The following is a 19,159-nucleotide window of genomic DNA, read 5'->3' on the forward strand; positions in this document are numbered from 1 at the left end:
ACTTCTGAGTGACACTGGATAGTAAGATAATAAATCATTACTTGTATCTACAGCCACAAATCAGAAAAAGTTGGGATGGTATGGTGAAATTGAAATTAAAACTGAAAACAATGATTTGTAGATAATCTTTGACCTGAATTGTTGTTTTTTTTTTCATTTCAACATTCATCACACATTCTCTATTGGGGACAAATGAGACAGGCATCCTCTTCTTCCACAGCCATGCCTTTGTAATGTGTGCAGTATGCAGTTTTGCATTGTTTTGTTGAAATATACCTTTTTTTCCCCAAAAAGTTGTCGTCTTGAAAGCATCACATGTTGCTCCAAAATCCCAGTGTTCTTTTCTGCATTAATGGTGCCATCACAGAAGTGTAAGTTACCTTTGCCAAGGGCACTGACACAACCCCACACCATGACAGACCCTGGCTTTTGGACTTGTTACTGGTAACAGTCTGGATGGTCCTTTTTGTCTTTGGTCCAGAGCACATGGCATCCATTTCTTACAAAAAAAGACCTGGAACACTTATTTGTCTGACCATAATAGATGTTTCCATTGTATGATGGTCCATCCCAGATGTCTCTCAGCCCAGAGAATTCAACAGCACTTCTGGAGACAGTTAACGTAAGGCCTCCTTTTTGCACAGTAAGTTTTAACTGCCATTTGTGGATATAACGCCGTATTGTTGTGCAAAACAAAGGTTTACCGAAGTAATCCTGAGCCCATGTGGTTATAGCAACTATAGATGAATGACTGTTCTTGATGCAGTGCTGTCTGAGGGATCAGAGATCACAGGTGTTCAGCTTAGGCTTGTGCCTTTGCACTTTACACACTGAAATTCCTTCAGATTCCTTGAACTGTTTATAGGGTAGTCACACTAGAGGCGGAATGAGCTGGAATGCCGTCGGAATGAAAATTCTTTGTATATTCCGGGATATTCGTAGTGCATTCTTAATATTCTTACTGCATTCTAAGAGCATTCTAGGTATTCCTACTGTGTTCCAGCTACATTTGAACTGCATTTGAAAGCTAATACACCCGGAATGTGCAAGAATCATTCGAGGCGGGTTCGAAGCGCATTCTAAATATTCGAACGGCATTCTTATAGGCCCCGTCACACTTATTCAGAATTAGCAGGAATCAAGCAGAACCAGCCAGAATGAAAAATTTTTCAAAATTTGTGCCACATTCGGGCGGGAATTTCAAACTGACCAACATTCTTACAGCTTTGTAAGAATGCCATTCGAATACTTAGAATGCACTTCAAACCCACCTCGAATGATTCTTGCACATCCCGGGTGTATTAGCTTTCGAATGCAGTTCAAATGTAGTTGGAACACAGTAGGAATACGGTACCTCAAATACTGTTAGAACGCAGTAAGAATATTAAGAATGCACTTTGAATGCCGTACGAGTGCGGTTCAATTGCTGCCCGAATACCACCCGAAGTCTGGTCGGAAGGTGCCTCGAATGCTGTACAAATTCACCTCAAATGCAGTCAAAACGCTCCCGGAATAGCCGCCAAATATGTTTCGAACGTTTAAGAATTCAAAGAGAATGCAGCTCGAATACTTAGAATGCACTTCGAATATCCGGGAATATACAAAGAATTTTCATTCCGACGGCATTCCGGCTCATTCAAGGCACATTTGGGACATTCTCGCAGGATTTGAAGTGGCTTGCCATTTCGATTTTTCCCTCAAACGCAATTAGAATGTTTCGAATGCTGTTGGACTGTCATAAGAATATTTAGAATCCAGTTAGAATGCACTTTGAATGCCGTTCGATGTTTCTCCTTTTTGAATGCACCTCGAATGTTTTGAGCATGAGCAAAACATTCGGGCCGGCCACAAGAACAGGCCCGAATGTTTGAAATGCACTCAGAATGCAGTCAGAATTTTGAGAATGCACTTACTGTAGAATATCCCAGAATATACGAAGAATTTTCATTCCGGCGGCATTCCGGCTCATTCCACAGTTTTTTTTTTTTCAGCCTAATGATGGCCTCTTTCACTTGCATCAGCACCTCTTTGGACCACATATAGAGAATAACCATGAACAGCTACTAATGGCTAATTAAACACTTGGAATCAATCCCAGACCTTTTATCTCCTTAATTTGTCATGAAATAACAAGGAAACAGGCCATACCTGACCATGAAACTGCTTATCAGTTTTCATAATTGTCCGATTATTTTAGATCCTGTGAAAATGTAAAATGGCTGTAATTCCTCAGTGGTTAATGCAATATATACAGTATATATATATATATATATATTGTTAAACCCCTTGAATTCAACCTGAAATTGTACACTTCCACATCTTGATTGCTTCATTTCAAATCCATTATATAAGTATACAGAGGTAAAATTATGAAAATTCACTGTTCAAATACTTATGGACCTGACTCTGTAAGCTTGTGTCAGCCTGTTTTAGTGCAGTACAAGAGGTGAGAGTGAGTTAAAGGGTATAATAAGATAAGATAAGATAAGATAAGATAAGATAAGATAAGATAAGATAAGATAAGATAAGATACACTTTATTGTCCCCAAAGGGAAATTCGTCTTGAACTTCATTGCTGCGACAATGCTGCTTACATAAAGAATAAATAGATGAACAATACCATACCAGCATATAAGAAGAAGAAACCTTTATTTGTCACATGCACACTTCAAGCACAGTGAAATTCATCCTCTGCATTTAACCCATCTGAAGCAGTGAACACACACACACACACACCCAGAGCAGTGGGCAGCCACAACAGAGCGCCCAGGGAGCAGTCAGGGGTCAGGTACCTTGCTCAAGGGCACCTCAGCCCAAGGCTGCCCCACATCAACCTAACTGCATATCTTTGGATTGTGTTGGAAACCGGAGCACCTGGAGGAAACCCATGCTGACACAGGGAGAACACGCAAACTCCACACAGAAAGGCCCTTGCCGGCCGCTGGGTTCGAACCCAGAACCTTCTTGTTGTGAGGGGACTGTGCTAACCACTACACCACCGTGCTGCCCTGTATATTTGAAATATACAGACACACACCGATAAATATCAATACACATACAGACATATACAAACACTAAAAACAATATGCATACCAACATACAGACACACACTAATAAATATCAATACACATACAGACATGTACAGACACACACCTACAGGTAAACATAAAAACATATACAGCACATGCACCCACACACACACACAGAGAACCATGAGTATAAATACACAACCAAAAACCACCATGATGAACCATCCTTAGCCTTAATAGTAAACAACAGAGATGATAATTGAGTTAATGCAAAGAAAATCAGTATATAATATAATATAATACAGGCGGCATGGTGGTGTAGTGGTTAGTGCTGTCGCCTCACAGCAAGAAAGTTCTGGGTTCGAGCCCCGTGGCCGGCGAGGGCCTTTCTGTGTGGAGTTTGCATGTTCTCCCCGTGTCCGCGTGGGTTTCCTCCAGGTGCTCCAGTTTCCCCCACAGTCCAAAGACATGCAGGTTAGGTTAACTGGTGACTCTAAATTGACCGTAGGTGTGAATAGTTGTCTGTGTGTCAGCCCTGTGATGACCTGGCGACTTGTCCAGGGTGTACCCTGCCTTTCGCCCGTAGTCAGCTGGGATAGGCTCCAGCTTGCTTGCGACCCTGTAGAACAGGATAAAGCGGCTACAGATAATGAGATGAGATAATATAATACATACGGGCCACTTTTTCCACGGAATAAAAACATGTATTCTGTTCCCTTCTAGTGGGTTTATTGATGGCATGCAATATTGTTATCATATCACTTATCCTCCATGCATTATGCCACTCTCCCCAATGGAGAATGAGCGTGCAATATTGTTATAATATTGCACATTGTCAAGACAACATGACATCACACGCAAAGATCCAATGGCAAAACTTTTCTGTTGTGCATGCGCACAATCATTTCTTTGTCAGTGCTAGGTTTAAGCACTAAATAAATAAATAAACTGAAACTAAAGATGTGCTGAACACCTGAAAGGCTACCAAAACTTCATGATATATTCTTCACATGTATTTACAAGAGAAAAACATACCAATGGACATAAAAAAAACTGGAAAAGAGACATGTCGGAGATGTAAAACTCCCATGCTAGTGAGTGACTGTGACAGTTTGTAAACAAACATGGCCACGAGGTTTGCTTCATTAAAAGCCGAAGATTTAAAGAGACAAATGTGCTGAACACCCAAAAGGCTACAAAAACTCCACTGGATATTCTTCATGCATATTTACAAGAGAAAAACATACCAATGGACATAAAAAAAACTGGAAAAGAGAGCAATAGCGGAAATATAGTCAAAGTTCTACTTGGAGGTGAGAAAAAGTGAGGGAGACTTATACAAGAGGACTTCACTTGTGGACTTCACTCAGCAAAGCCCTTTTGTTTTGAACAACTGCAATGTAACAATTAACTATTTCTAAAAGTAACTTTGAACTTGAACTTGTATATAGCTTATATATAAGTTGGGTTGTTGTTCAGGCTTTTTGGACTTATACCATTTTTACTGTTAGAACTTTGGCTTTGTACATGTACATTGGATTGACAGAACATTGAATTACATTTGATCAGAATCAGCATTCAATATTGGTAAGTTACCCCCCGTTCTTAACTTTTTGTAAAATCTATAATTGTTCCATCGAATGTATAATAATAATAATAATAATAATAATAATAATAATAATAATAATAATATTGGCTGGTTATTTTGTGGTATATCAGATATATTCCATTCAGCGAGCATGATATTGAATTCATCTTTGACTTGTAGAATATAATGCTAGCTGAATGGAATATATCTAATATACCACTCAAAGTCAGCCAATATAATATAATATAATATAATATAATATAATATAATATAATATAATATAATATAATATAATATAATATAATATATGTGTATCTCACAACAAAATATATGACATAGAATACTGTATAACAATTAATCTTAATTTATGAGTTAGAAGTACACCTGATTACCCTGCAAATAATAATACTTTATAAACATCTCTCTCTCTCTCTCTCTCTCTCTCTCTCTCTCTCTCATGCTTTTGTGCTTCTTTGATGACTTAATGTCTTTGGATGAAAAAATGCAGAGGGACCTAAATGGCATGAAGCCTTTAGGGATCAGCATATTCTGTTCCCTGAATCTTATCTGGAAACACATAACAAGGTTTGACCTCTTAAAGAAACCGGAACATGCTTAACTCTCTTGTTAATTAAGTCAGTATGGTGTGGTTATGTCTAAATTTATTTTAGGCATAAATTAGTAATATTGTTGGGTGGTATTATAGTATTAAAGGCTATCATACGAACATAAGAGCATTATGGCCTGTTTTGTAAACGATTGCAGACACCAGATGTAGACCATCAAGCCAAATCTATGGCGAGTTGTCATTTTACGTTGCCTGATATTAACATGGGTACATAATTTATTTTCCAGACATTCTGTGATCTCCTCGAGTAAACAGACCAGGATAGATTGAATATGCATCTTTTGTCACAGCTTATTCCCACTGGTTTTTGTATCTACTACTGTTGAAATATGTCAGTGTCTTGTAAGAATTCAGTTATTTTCTATCACTCAATAACTATCACATATTCTTTACAGCTGTTTACTGACTAGGGGAAAGCAGTATAAAAAAAATTTCACACTTTTGTATGATAACAGGATTGTAATATTATATATGGTAAAGTTTGAATGAAAAAAAGCAAGTCCGAAATATAGAACTGCTCAGAAATCAGTTGATCTTCCAGATTTTCCATGAATACTAATTTTATGCATATTGCAAGCAATGTAAATGTAAATGTGCTTCTGACGATTAGATTGAGCCTCCATCCTGGAAACCACCAGTTGGACAGAAATGATCATAAAACGCAAGCTCTGTCAGTCTTGAGCAATCATTTCACTGCTATTTATACCCTTACAGCTCCGACACCACTTTTTGAAAATAACTATAATAATAGCCTAATAGAGGAAAGGTTTCACAATGTTTATTTATTTCTATTATATAAATATCAGCAATAACAAAATTACATCAAAGCACAAATTATATGTTTCATTTTAAAAAATGAAAACTGATCAGGTAACAACATGGAGCTAACGCTGCACAACTACTTCTGCCCTTAAAAACTTTATTTTGATTACTTATTAATTGCAATATGTTGTATGTTGTTACTTAAAATACTTAAACACTACCTAAATATTACTCAGATATGCTAAATTTGACAATAGTGTGAATAATGTTAATCATAATATTGGACCTTAACAATATAAGTGGGTTTAAAAAGGGCAGATTTTGTTATTGGGCTTGCTTCTTTGTGTCCTTTTATCAGTTAGACTTGATAACCCTGATTACATCTGGATGAGGCCTCAGACATCCATGACCAGAAGTTCAGGAGAGCAAACTGGCCATGCTGTCTAGCACAGGTGGACAAAGTACCCAACTTCATTACTTAAGTCAAAGTACAGATCCCACTGGTCAAATGTTACTCCGATACAAGTGAAAGTTGTCCAGTCAAATTTTTACTTAAGTTAAAGTACTGAACTATTTGCTTTTAAAAATACTCAAGTATTAAAAGTTCTGTCAACACATTGTTGTATTATTGCTACAACGCTTACAAAACCTAATGCCGTTATCAAAGACACAAATGTGAATTCCCAAAACGAATACATGCTGGGGCGGCACGGTGGTGTAGTAGTTAGCGCTGTCGCCTCACAGCAAGAAGGTCCGGGTTCGAGCCTCGTGGCTGGTGAGGGCCTTTCTGTGCAGAGTTTGCATGTTCTCCCTGTGTCCGCGTGGGTTTCCTCCGGGTGCTCCGGTTTCCCCCACAGTCCAAAGACATGCAGGTTAGGTTAACTGGTGACTCTAAATTGACCGTAGGTGTGAATGTGAGTGTGAATGGTTGTCTGTGTCTATGTGTCAGCCCTGTGATGACCTGGCGACTTGTCCAGGGTGTACCCCGCCTTTCACCCATAGTCAGCTGGGATAGGCTCCAGCTTGCCTGCGACCCTGTAGAACAGGATAAAGCGGCTACAGATAATGGGATAAGATGAGGAATACATGCTGTGCCATCATGGTGGTTTAACATTAAGCTAGCTAGTCAGTGAAACGCCACCTGACATGCTAGCAAACGCTTTTTGAAATCATATTGGGTAGCTAACGCTACTAGAAAAGAAAGATTACTACATTGTTTATTTAGCAAGATTATGCTAAAACATATTTCTGAAAGGACTTCAGATAAGTTAATGTCATTCATGTTAGTGTAACTCCATGTTTACATGCTAACTAACAGTGTCCAGGTTAACTAGTTATGTGTCAATGTTAGCCGTGGACAAGGCGATGGCAACTTGGCGGGAAAATCCATAGAAAGTCATTTGACTGACCAGACTGCATAGCTATGTTTGCAATGTTGTTGCTAGCTCTAAAAGCACATACAACTTCGTTGCAAGCTTTCTCTTGGAATAAAATCTTTACATACCTCAATATGCTTCCACAGTTTTGCTTGGAAGGCGAGTTTTTGTAGGCCGTGATGTGGTTTGTTTGTGGCAAACAAAGCAAATATTTAAAATGAAACGAATCTTTAATCCTTTCAGAAAACTGAAACATGGGTTCCACGTAAAGCCATGGGTGCGTGGATTCCCCAGAAGAACCGTCTCCTTCCATTCTGCCATCAACTGATTGTGTTCAAATAATGCTGCGGAGAAATCATTGATCTTGATTTTATACAGTCTATGGATGTGACATGACCCTAGTGATTACTAACGGACTGTCTCCGTGTCACCTGTGAAAAAAACAATCACATTTTAGAAAAGAAAAGAAAAAACATCCACTTTCAAAGCTGCTTCATAGTAACAAGTAACTAGGACCTTGATAGAAATGTAGTGGAGTGAAAAGTACGATATTTGCCTTTCAAATGTAGTGAAGTTAAAGTCATAAGTTTCAAAAAACAAACAAACCCAATACTCAAGTAAAGTACAGATACTCAAAAAGTGTACTTAAGTACAGTACTCAAGTAAATGTACTTCGTTACTGTCTACCTCTGCTGTCTAGGTCGGAGGCATTCCAGTCTCCCCTGTCAGTCAGATCAAGGAAATAAAGAAACTGTCAGCTCATGTATGTGGAAAAGGGCAGCATTCTTCAAAATGTGTATTCAGATGGCCTGTGATCAGCTTTTCACAGAAGAAGCACATGCTAGCCTATACGATCCCCAGTTTGTAGCTGTTTGTAATAGCTTGAGAACTAGCTAATGGGTGGGTAGGTGACCAAATTGGTTGAAAATGAAATAAAACACAGTGATTATGTAAACTGTATGGCCAAAGGTTTGTGGACACTTGACTATAACACTCACACCTGCTTTTCAAACATCTAGTTCCAGATTTAGACCCGTCTTTGCTTTTATAGTAACCACTACTCTTCTGGGAAGGCTCTCCACTAAATATTGGAATGTGGCTTTGGCCACAAGATCATTAGTGAGGTCAGGCATTAGTGTTGGGTGAGGAGGTCTAGGGTACAATCAGCATTCCGGTTCATCCCAAAGGTGTTCAGTGGGTTTGAGGTGCAGACCATTTATGTTTGTCTACCCCAACCTTGGCAAACCATATCTTCATGAGCCTCACTTTGTGCACAGAGGCATTTTCATGCTTGAACAGATTTGGGCCCCTAGTTCCAGTGAAGGGAAATTGTAAGGCTACAGCAGACAAAGACATGCAATTGTGTGCTTCCAACTTTGTGGCAAGACCCACATATGGGTGTGATGGTCAGATGTCTCAAAATTTTTGCCCATATGTTGTATATATGTGCATTAGTTACACTGACAGTGTTGCACTGTAAATGCCCCTGTTTTTTTCAGGTTAACACTCCTTACTGCTCACTAGTGCTGCTTTATTCAAGTGTGAACTAAGCAGAACTTAACAATGGCATGAAAAGAGAGATGTTTAACACAATTATTACAGTAGGATATGCTTGCTTGGTTTGCTTTGGCTTATTAAGTTACTTTTGCACAAGATTAGCTGCACATATTGTACATGCATATTGTATGACCCCAAGATCAACATTAACCTAATTAGAAAGGAATTACTGATCCAAGTTCCCTGGGGCTTTATACCAAATAATGCTTTATAGTTAAACACCATCAAATAACATGCAGTTTTTACTTGGGCTTTTTTTTTAAACCACCTTTAACTGAATAAGGCTCTGAACAGTTTTACCTGTAAGTAGAATGAGCCAGTAAATTTGATATGATATTTTTCAGCTCTATGATTCTCTGTGGCACCATTTTCTCTAATTTATTCACATTAAGATGACAATTAAATATTCAAACGTATTTGCAAGTGCATTTTCCTTATGTGTGTGAATATTTAATACATAATTTAAATTTAATTGCAAATGTGCATTTGCATTTTAGTTTTGGCAGCCATTACGTAATGTTGCAGAGAACCACAGAGAAGGTCCATTTGATATTTAATTTTTAATATCTGAAGTGGTAGGTTTCTGCACATCAGAATCCAATTTCAGTTCTTCTGGAATATGTTCTGCACCATCAGGGTTTTATAAAAACCCTTTTAAACCCTTCGCCACTCTAGCACTATTCTTATAAGCCTGGGAACTACATTTAGGTCAAGGTTCCCACAATTATAGACACACTGGGAAAGGTACACATCCATCCATCCATCCATTATCTGTAGCCGCTTATCCTGTTTTACAGGGTCACAGGCAAGCTGGAGCCTATCCCAGCTGACTATGGGCGAGAGGCAGGGTACACCCTGGACAAGTCACCAGGTTATCGCAGGGCTGACAGAAAGGTGCACATTGAATTTTAAATTCTAATATGCTGATGGGTTTTTGAAAAATGTTAAACCATTTTAACACTTTTATACATTTGGTTCCTTTATTGTAGCTACACTCACTACACAATCAATTTTATTTGAAACTCCTGCAGTCTACCTACTTCCCATGGACACTTTATTAGATACACCTAGTTTATACAGTGGTGCTTGAAAGTTTGTGAACCCTTTAGAATTTTCTATATTTCTGCATAAATATGACCTAAAACATCATCAGATTATCACACAAGTCCTAAAAGTAGATAAAGAGAACCCAGTTAAACAAATGAGACAAAAATATTATACTTGGTCATTTATTTATTGAGGAAAATGATCCAATATTACATATCTGTGAGTAGCAAAAGTATGTGAACCTCTAGGATTAGCATTTAATTTGAAGGTGAAATTAGAGTCAGGTGTTTTCAATCAATGGGATGACAATCAGGTGTGAGTGGGCACCCTGTTTTATTTAAAGAACAGGGGATCCATCAAAGCCTGATCTTCAGAACACATGTTTGTGGAAGTGTATCATGGCACGAACAAAGGAGATTTCTGAGGACCTCAGAAAAAGTGTTGTTGATGCTCATCAGGATGGAAAAGGTTACAAAACCATCTCTAAAGAGTTTGGACTCCACCAATCCATAGTCAGACAGATTGTGTACAAATGGAGGAAATTCAAGACCATTGTTACCCTCCCCAGAAGTGGTCAACCAACAAAGATCACTCCAAGAGCAAGGTGTGTAATAGTCCGCGAGGTCACAAAGGACCCCAGGGTAACTTCTAAGCAACTGAAGACCTCTCTCACATTGGTTAATGTTCATGAGTCCACCATCAGGAGAACACTGAACAACAATGGTGTGCATGGCAGGGTTGCAAGGAGAAAGCCACTGCTCTCCAAAAAGAACATTGCTGCTCATCTGCAGTTTGCTAAAGATCACGTGGACAAGCCAGAAGGCTATTGGAAAAATGTTTTGTGGACGGATGAAACCAAAATAGAAATTTTTGGTTTGAATGAGAAGCGTTGTTTGGAGAAAGGAAAACACTGCATTCCACCATAAGAAACTTATCCCATCTGTGAAACATGGTGGTGGTAGTATCATGGTTTGGGCCTGTTTTGCTGCATCTGGGCCAGGATGGCTTGCCATCATTGATGGAACAATAAATTCTGAATTATACCAGTGAATTCTAAAGGAAAATATCAGGACATCTGTCCATGAACTGAATCTCAAGAGAAGGTGGGTCATGCAGCAAGACAACGACCCTAAGCACACAAGTCGTTCTACCAAAGAATGGTTAGAGAAGAATAAAGTTAATGTTTTGGAATGGCCAAGTCAAAGTCCTGACCTTAATCCAATCGAAATGTTGTGGAAGGACCTGAAGCGAGCAGTTCATGTGAGGAAACCCACCAACATCCCAGAGTTGAAGCTGTTCTGTATGGAGGAATGGGCTAAAATTCCTCCAAGCCGGTGTGCAGGACTGATCAACAGTTACTGGAAATGTTTAGTTGCAGTTATTGCTGCACAAGGGGGTCACACCAGATACCGAAAGCAAAGGTTCACATACTTTTGCCACTCACAGATATGTAATATTGGATCATTTTCCTCAATAAATAAACAACCAAGTATAATATTTTTATCTCATTTGTTTAACTGGGTTCTCTTTATCTACTTTTAGGACTTGTGTGAAAATCTGATGATGTTTTAGGCCATATTTATGCAGAAATATAGAAAATTCTCAAGGGTTCACAAACTTTCAAGCACCACTGTAGGTACATTCTATTGGACTTCTGCCAGATTATGCCCTGTTTGTTCTCTTGTTCAGAGGTGTGTATGCCTTTTACCATCGGTGCAGATGGAGGAAGAAAATGACTCAGGAACATCAGAACTGTAATACTAGACAACTGGAGAGAAGTCTCTGTGTAACTATTTAAAGGAGAACTGAAGTCATTTTTAAACTTGCTTTATTTCTTAATTAACGTGTTATTCAATTATGTTTTTGGTTTTAGGAACCTTATGTCGTGACTTGTATTGGCAGCTAATTGCAATTAAATATTATACTTATCGGCCTATTCGGTTTTTAGCCATGTTGAATTTAGTTCGTTTGGTCCATGGCAGGCGTCACTTATCCACGCGATCTTCACGAGACTTGTGCGAGACTTCGAAACATGAAGTGTCAGCCAGGTGTCAGTGCCACCATTTTGAAAACTGTTTTCCAAATGAAATATTGCACAAAAACAAGTTTAAATGATGATTACTGCCTACTTTTTTCAAATTTTCCTGATTGCTATCAAAACAAACAAAACTTCCAGCTTGATTACTTCAGCATTTGAAAGAGGGCTCGCGCATCATTTGACAACGTTGGCAGATGTTGGTCACTTTGATTTCTGCTGTACATTTTACTTCCGTCCTACGATGTCTCGTACAGGTCTCAATGAATCTCATTTACGGCAATTGCTTTGATATGCAGACTGATATATTACGTAGCATATTTCAAACACTCAATTTGTTATAGCAGTGACAAAATAGCTGTTAGAAATGCATTCTGATATTTACAGTGGTGCTTGAAAGTTTGTGAACCCTTTAGAATTTTCTATATTTCTGAATAAATATGACCTAAAACATCATCAAATTTTCACACAAGTCCTAAAAGTAGATGAAGAGAACCCAGTTAAACAAATGAGACAAAAATATTATACTTGGTCATTTATTTATTGAGGAAAATGATCCAATATTACATATCTGTGAGTGGCAAAACGATGTGAACCTCTAGGATTAGCAGCTAATTTGAAGGTGAAATTAGAGTCAGGTGTTTTCAATCAATGGGACGACAATCAGGTGTGAGTGGGCACCCTGTTTTATTTAAAGAACAGGGATCTATCAATGTCTGATCTTCACAACACGTTTGTGGAAATGTATCATGGCACGAACAAAGGAGATTTTTGAGGACCTCAGAAAAAGCACTGTTGATGCTCATCAGGCTGGAAAAGGTTACAAAACCATCTCTAAAGAGTTTGGACTCCACCAATCCACAGTCAGACAGATTGTGTACAAATGGAGGAAATTCAAGACCATTGTTACCCTCCCCAGGAGTGGTCGACCAACATAGATCACTCCAAGAGCAAGGCGTGTAATAGTCGGTGAGGTCACAAAGGACCCCAGGGTAACTTCTAAGCAACTGAAGGCCTCTCTCACATTGGCTAATGTTAATGTTCATGAGTCCACCATCAGGAGAACACTGAACAACAATGGTGTGCATGGCAGGGTTGCAAGGAGAAAGCCACTGCTCTCCAAAAAGAACATTGCTGCTCGTCTGCAGTTTGCTAAAGATCACGTGGACAAACCAGAAGGCTATTGGAAAAATGTTTTGTGGACGGATGAGACCAAAATAGAACTTTTTGGTTTAAATGAGAAGCGTTATGGTTGGGGAAAGGAAAACTGCATTCCAGCATAATAACCTTATCCCATCTGTGAAACATGGTGGTGGTGGTGGTATCATGGTTTGGGCCTGTTTTGCTGCATCTGGGCCAGGACGGCTTGCCATTATTGATGGAACAATGAACTGTGAATTATACCAGCGAATTCTAAAGGAAAATGTCAGGACATCTGTCCATGAACTGAATCTCAAGAGAAGGTGGGTCATGCAGCAAGACAACGACCCTAAGCACACAAGTTGTTCTACCAAAGAATGGTTAAAGAAGAATAAAGTTAATGTTTTGGAATGGCCAAGTCAAAATCTTGACCTTAATCCAATGGAAATGTTGTGGAAGGACCTGAAGCGAGCAGTCCATGTGAGGAAACCCACCAACATCCCAGAGTTGAAGCTGTTCTGTATGGAGGAATGGGCTAAAATTCCTCCAAGCCAGTGTGCAGGACTGATCAACACTTACCGGAAATGTTTAGTTGCAGTTATTGCTACACAAGGGGGTTACACCAGATCCTGAAAGCAAAGGTTCACATACTTTTCCCACTCACAGATATGTAATATTAGATCATTTTCCTCAATAAACAAAAGACCATGTATAATATTTTTGTCTCATTTATTTAACTGGGTTCTCTTTATCTACTTTTAGGACTTGTGTGAAAATCTGATGATGTTTTAGGTCATATTTATGCAGAAATATAGAAAATTCTAAAGGGTTCACAAACTTTCAAGCACCACTGTAAATGAGATAAATAGAATTTTGATAATTAAAAAAAATTGCCTTCAGTTCTCCTTTAATGATACACAAACAGTTAAAGTTGCAGATTCGCCATGTCTTCGGTTCCTAGTCTGTTATTCAAAATTGAACAGTTCAGTGAATCAAACTTCTTTGAAAAATCTTTTACCTGTGTTATTGCTGCACTGCCTCACCTGTGGCCCAGTTTCCCTGAATTCAAAAACATGATTATAAAATCCTCTATAATGACTAATTCTAATTATAAACAATTTTATGCCAGTTTATTCGGTACCTTTTATTTACATTCTTTGGCCCTTTTATCAGTTCAGCGTGCCAAACAGATGCAGCTTGTGGGCCAGCTGAAGCTTTCAACAATGTATTGCCCCTCCATTACCCTGTCCCATCCGTGGAAAAGGGACCACTACTGACCGGATATTATTTGGGTGGTGGTGTATTCTTGCTACAGTCACTAAGAATCCATGAGTTTCACTACAGTGTCACTGCTGTAATAAGAATACAGCAGTGATACTGACACGGTGGTGTGTAGAGTGAACCTAGTTAGTAATAAATAATTTGCGAGGAATATGTCAAAGCAAATTGATACTCAGACACTGTAAAAGTATTTGACAGAGCATGGAGGATGTGTCCAAATTGCATGTTAATACATAACCATCCTGTCATTTTTATACAACCCCAAATCAGAAAAAGTTGGGAGGTATGTTGAAATTGAAATTAAAACTGAAAACAATGATTTGTAAATAATATTTGCATTTTCCATATAGTCACAACATTTTCTGATTTGGAGTTGTATAAGGGTAGACATTCCTAGATTGTCTTACGTACTTGTCACCTGGGCATTCTTTAGTATCCTGTATGTTATACACTAAAAATACTTATAAAGAATCAGATATGTCCAATGAGCTAGAAGCTTTCTTTTTCTTACTGTATTTTTAATACAGGACTCACTCTTTACAGCCACAAAGACATTAAAGCAGATACGCAGAACCATGGCCTCACTTTCGTTTATAAATGCCTTGAGACCTCAAGAATGGCACAGGAATAGTTTTAAGTGTTAACAATAAATCTAATATAGTAATTTTTAGGACTAAAGTGATTCATATAGGTAGTGGTCTGAGTGAATGACCTTGACATCCGCAACGTCACAGCAGGAAGTCTATCGGCCTCATCATCATTTCCGCTATACTAAAACACAGAGCTGACTGCAACTCTGATCCTCCATTTTGAGCTAATTTATCACCATGCCACGTAGATGTGTTGCTGGCAGGTGCAGCAACACGACAGAAGGTGGATTTACGTTGCATTCATGGCCCAAGAATGTTCAAACTGCAAAGATTTGAATGCGTTTTGCAAGAAGTTCACAGGCACATTGGGCACCTACAAAGTGGTCTCTCCTCTGCTCTGCACATTTTACTGAGGACTCGTACGAGACCAGTGATCTGTTGAGGAGCATTGGCTATAAGCCCGTATTGAAAGAGGGTGCAGTACCAGCAATTAAATAAAACTACAAGAAAAGGAAAATATTTATTTTATTATTATTTTTTTTTTAAAGAAGGAAAGTAAGTTCAGTTGCACCAGTTCTCCCAGAGTGAGCCGAAGGTTGTTGGTAAAACCCAGGATGGAACAGGACATGACATATCGCTTAGGCAGTGACCTCCCCGCAGTTGTTGCTAAAACTGGTGACGTCCAGTCCCGGGTTTTAGTAATTGCCTGAGCCACGCAGTAATGGTGGAGTACTCAGTATGGACAAAATGGAGAATGAGTGAAGCAGCCGTCTGATTTCTCTGCTGGATATTGCTGCCATCTCGCCCTTACGTGGAAGAAGCGAATGAACAGAGAACTGAACGGACAACTGAATGTCAGATTGTTTCAAAACAAACGACCACAAGATCGGCCTTCAAGAAGTGAGAACACAGACGGGTAAGCTCCGACTCTCATTTGGATACAAAACAACACGTTGTTTACCTGTATTTAGATTATTACATGTAACTTGTATTGTGTGTTTAAGTTACCAGTATAAGATTATTTAATTTGCTTCAGAATGTGATTGTCTCAGTTCATCTGATTATTTAATTAGCCTTTTACATTTTATCAGTGAAAATGCATGCATATACATGTATGTTGCATAAGTTATAACACCTATCCTGTTTTAATGAGAGTCAACCCACAATCACTGAAGTCAAATCAGTCTTAGTTGAACAAGTCGGTAATGGTATTTCTTACTTTCACTGTAAATTTTTATTTATATGACTTTGGTCTATAGCTGTAAAAGGCCTCAGCTTTAAAACCAGTTACTGCTGTGACGTCACACACTCAGGGCTGGCTGGCTCAGCGGGGCAGCTCGGTTGAAAACTTTGCGGTCAATTTTAACTCTCAAAAATATATATTTTTAAATTCCCATTTATGCAGCATACAAGAGTCAAGGATGGAGATACTATCCACTCAGAAATTTATTTAAAAATAAAGGTTCTACGTATCTGCTTTAAAGAAACACTTATTTGAAATCTAGTATCTATTGCATGTATCCATAGTGTATGGGCAATTACCTCAGAGATGAGTTTCAGGCATTTTTGCTGTATTGAGAGAAGAATAGAAAACTAATTTGGCTTGTACCACACTAGTTATAGAAGCCAAAGGGCAGCTGTGAAATTAGTTCTTAAGTATATAAGGTACATAAAAGTACACTCACCATCCATTTTAATAGGAACATCTGTACACCTGCTCATTTATGCAGTTATGTAGCGTAGGTTCACGGGACTTATAGGTTCACTGGCTCACCATCCACCTCAAGGTTTGATGTTTTGTGCATGTTGAGATGCTTTTCTGCTCCCTACATTTGTAAAGAGTCATTATATCTCATCTCATCTCATTATCTCTAGCCGCTTTATCCTGTTCTGCAGGGTCGCAGGCAAGCTGGAGCCTATCCCAGCTGACTACGGGCGAAAGGCGGGGTGCACCCTGGACAAGTCGCCAGGTCATCACAGGGCTGACACATAGACACAGACAACCATTCACACTCACATTCACACCTACGGTCAATTTAGAGTCACCAGTTAACCTAACCTGCATGTCTTTGGACTGTGGGGGAAACCGGAGCACCCGGAGGAAACCCACACGGACACAGGGAGAACATGCAAACTCCGCACAGAAAGGCCCTCGCCGGCCACGGGGCTCGAACCCAGGACCTTCTTGCTGTGAGGCGACAGCGCTAACCACTACACCACCGTGCCACACAGTCATTATATGAGTTGCTATAATCCTTCCTGGCAGCCCAAACCAATCTCGCCTTTTTCATTTGACCTCTCATCAACAAGGCATTTCCACCCACAGAACTGTCGCTCACTCAGGGCGTTTTGTTTTTTGCACCATTCTGTGTAGACTCTAGAGACTGCTGTGTGGGAAAACCCGAGGAGATCAGCAGTTTCTGAAATACTCAAACCAGTCCATCTGGCACCAACAACCATGCCAGGGTAAAGTCACAGGAATTACAATTTTTATTTTTCCCTATTCTGATGTTTGATGTGAACATTAATTGAAGCTCTTGATCTGTATCTGCACAAGTTTATTTATTGTGCTGCTGCCACATGATTGACTGATTGGATAACTGCATAAATGAGCAGGTGTACGGGTGTTCCTGTTAAAGTGGACGATGAGTGTATATAAACCTCATTATACTCTTCCAAAATGTCTTAATGAGACAGAGATGAGAGTTTCTTTCTATATTTGTTTGTGTGTAATTTAATCCAACATTTAAAACTGGAGCAATAAAGAAAAACATTGTCCTAGTTACTTGCTTTCCCTAAGGTTATGCACTATCCGTGCACAATCACGTGGGAAGTAATTATGTTGAAGGAAAAATTATAGAGATTTAAAACTTATTTTACCCCAATACCTTTGATTGGAGAACTCCTGAATTTATTCTACAAAAATAAGTGCATTATGCATTTACTGACTGTCCCAACAACTGCACTTAGACTTCCATTATAAATGAGCAAACTGTTTTCTGTTTCTGTACAGATGATTTCACTTTTTTAGGTATTAGATTTAAAATGCTGTAGAATTAATTATTATTGAAATGTTTACATGGTTGTTTTTCATAAAGAGACCTACAACTGGACATTGCAACACTTAAATGTTCTGGGGTGGGTTTGCATTTAGGGCTAATGAACAAGTTTAGAAATGCTCTTAAGCAACAAACATTGTATGTGGTTTTCCCGAACACACTCATAAAAAGGTCTCTTCAGAGCAACTGAAATACAAAGTGCTTAAATTATGTAAATATATTCTATCGTCATTAAGCATTACATATATAATGTGGTATTTAATAATTGAAACTATTTTACATTTTTGGACAATAACATTATTTTATTCCAAGCATGTTTTTTAATTAAATGAACAAATGTTCACAAGAAAGAATGAGCAAATAATTAAGTAAAATGTTTTCCCTCTGCCTGCTCATTTCATTGTTACCCAATCAAGAGCTTAATCAAGAGTGCAGAATCAAGAGGCAATTAAGAGTGCAGAAGAAGTAAGGAAAAAGAGGCAGGACTTCTCCAGCCAAGCAAAGAGGAGGGGAGCAGAAGTGAGGAGAGAGAGGGAAAGGGTGACTGGTGATGGCATGTCCACTGTGGCTCCCCTGACCCATGAGGAAGAATGGGTCTTCGCAATACTAGAGCAAACAGCCACAGAGGGCATACCTGGAGGTATTGATGTCTGTGAGAAGGATGTATCTACATCATCACCTGCCTCCCCCTCTCCAGACCGCAGTACCTCCCCACCCCCCATGGCCCCGCTGCCTCCTCATCCCCTGGACCCTCTCGGCTGACCGTGTCCCAGGCTGCAGGCAGACAGAATCCAGCTGGCTGAGAGCGTCAGTGCAGCCGGGAGCTGCTCAGCATTGAGAAGGAGCAGCACCAGTTGCTCTGAGACCTGCATGACCAAAGGGAGTGGCACCATCAAGAACGGCTGGCCCTTAAATAGGCAAAACTAGACCTGCTGGCCAGACAAGTGGAGCTTTGGAGTGGGTTCGCTGGAGTGCAGCCATGGTTACTTCAACTGTTCTCCACAATGCCAAGTTGGCAATGTTTTGCTCTTATATACACAGGGTTGCAGGTGCTGCAATTTGTGTCA

Source organism: Neoarius graeffei, chromosome 13, assembly GCF_027579695.1.
Source record: "Neoarius graeffei isolate fNeoGra1 chromosome 13, fNeoGra1.pri, whole genome shotgun sequence".
In the NCBI taxonomy this organism is placed as follows: Eukaryota; Metazoa; Chordata; class Actinopteri; order Siluriformes; family Ariidae; genus Neoarius; species Neoarius graeffei.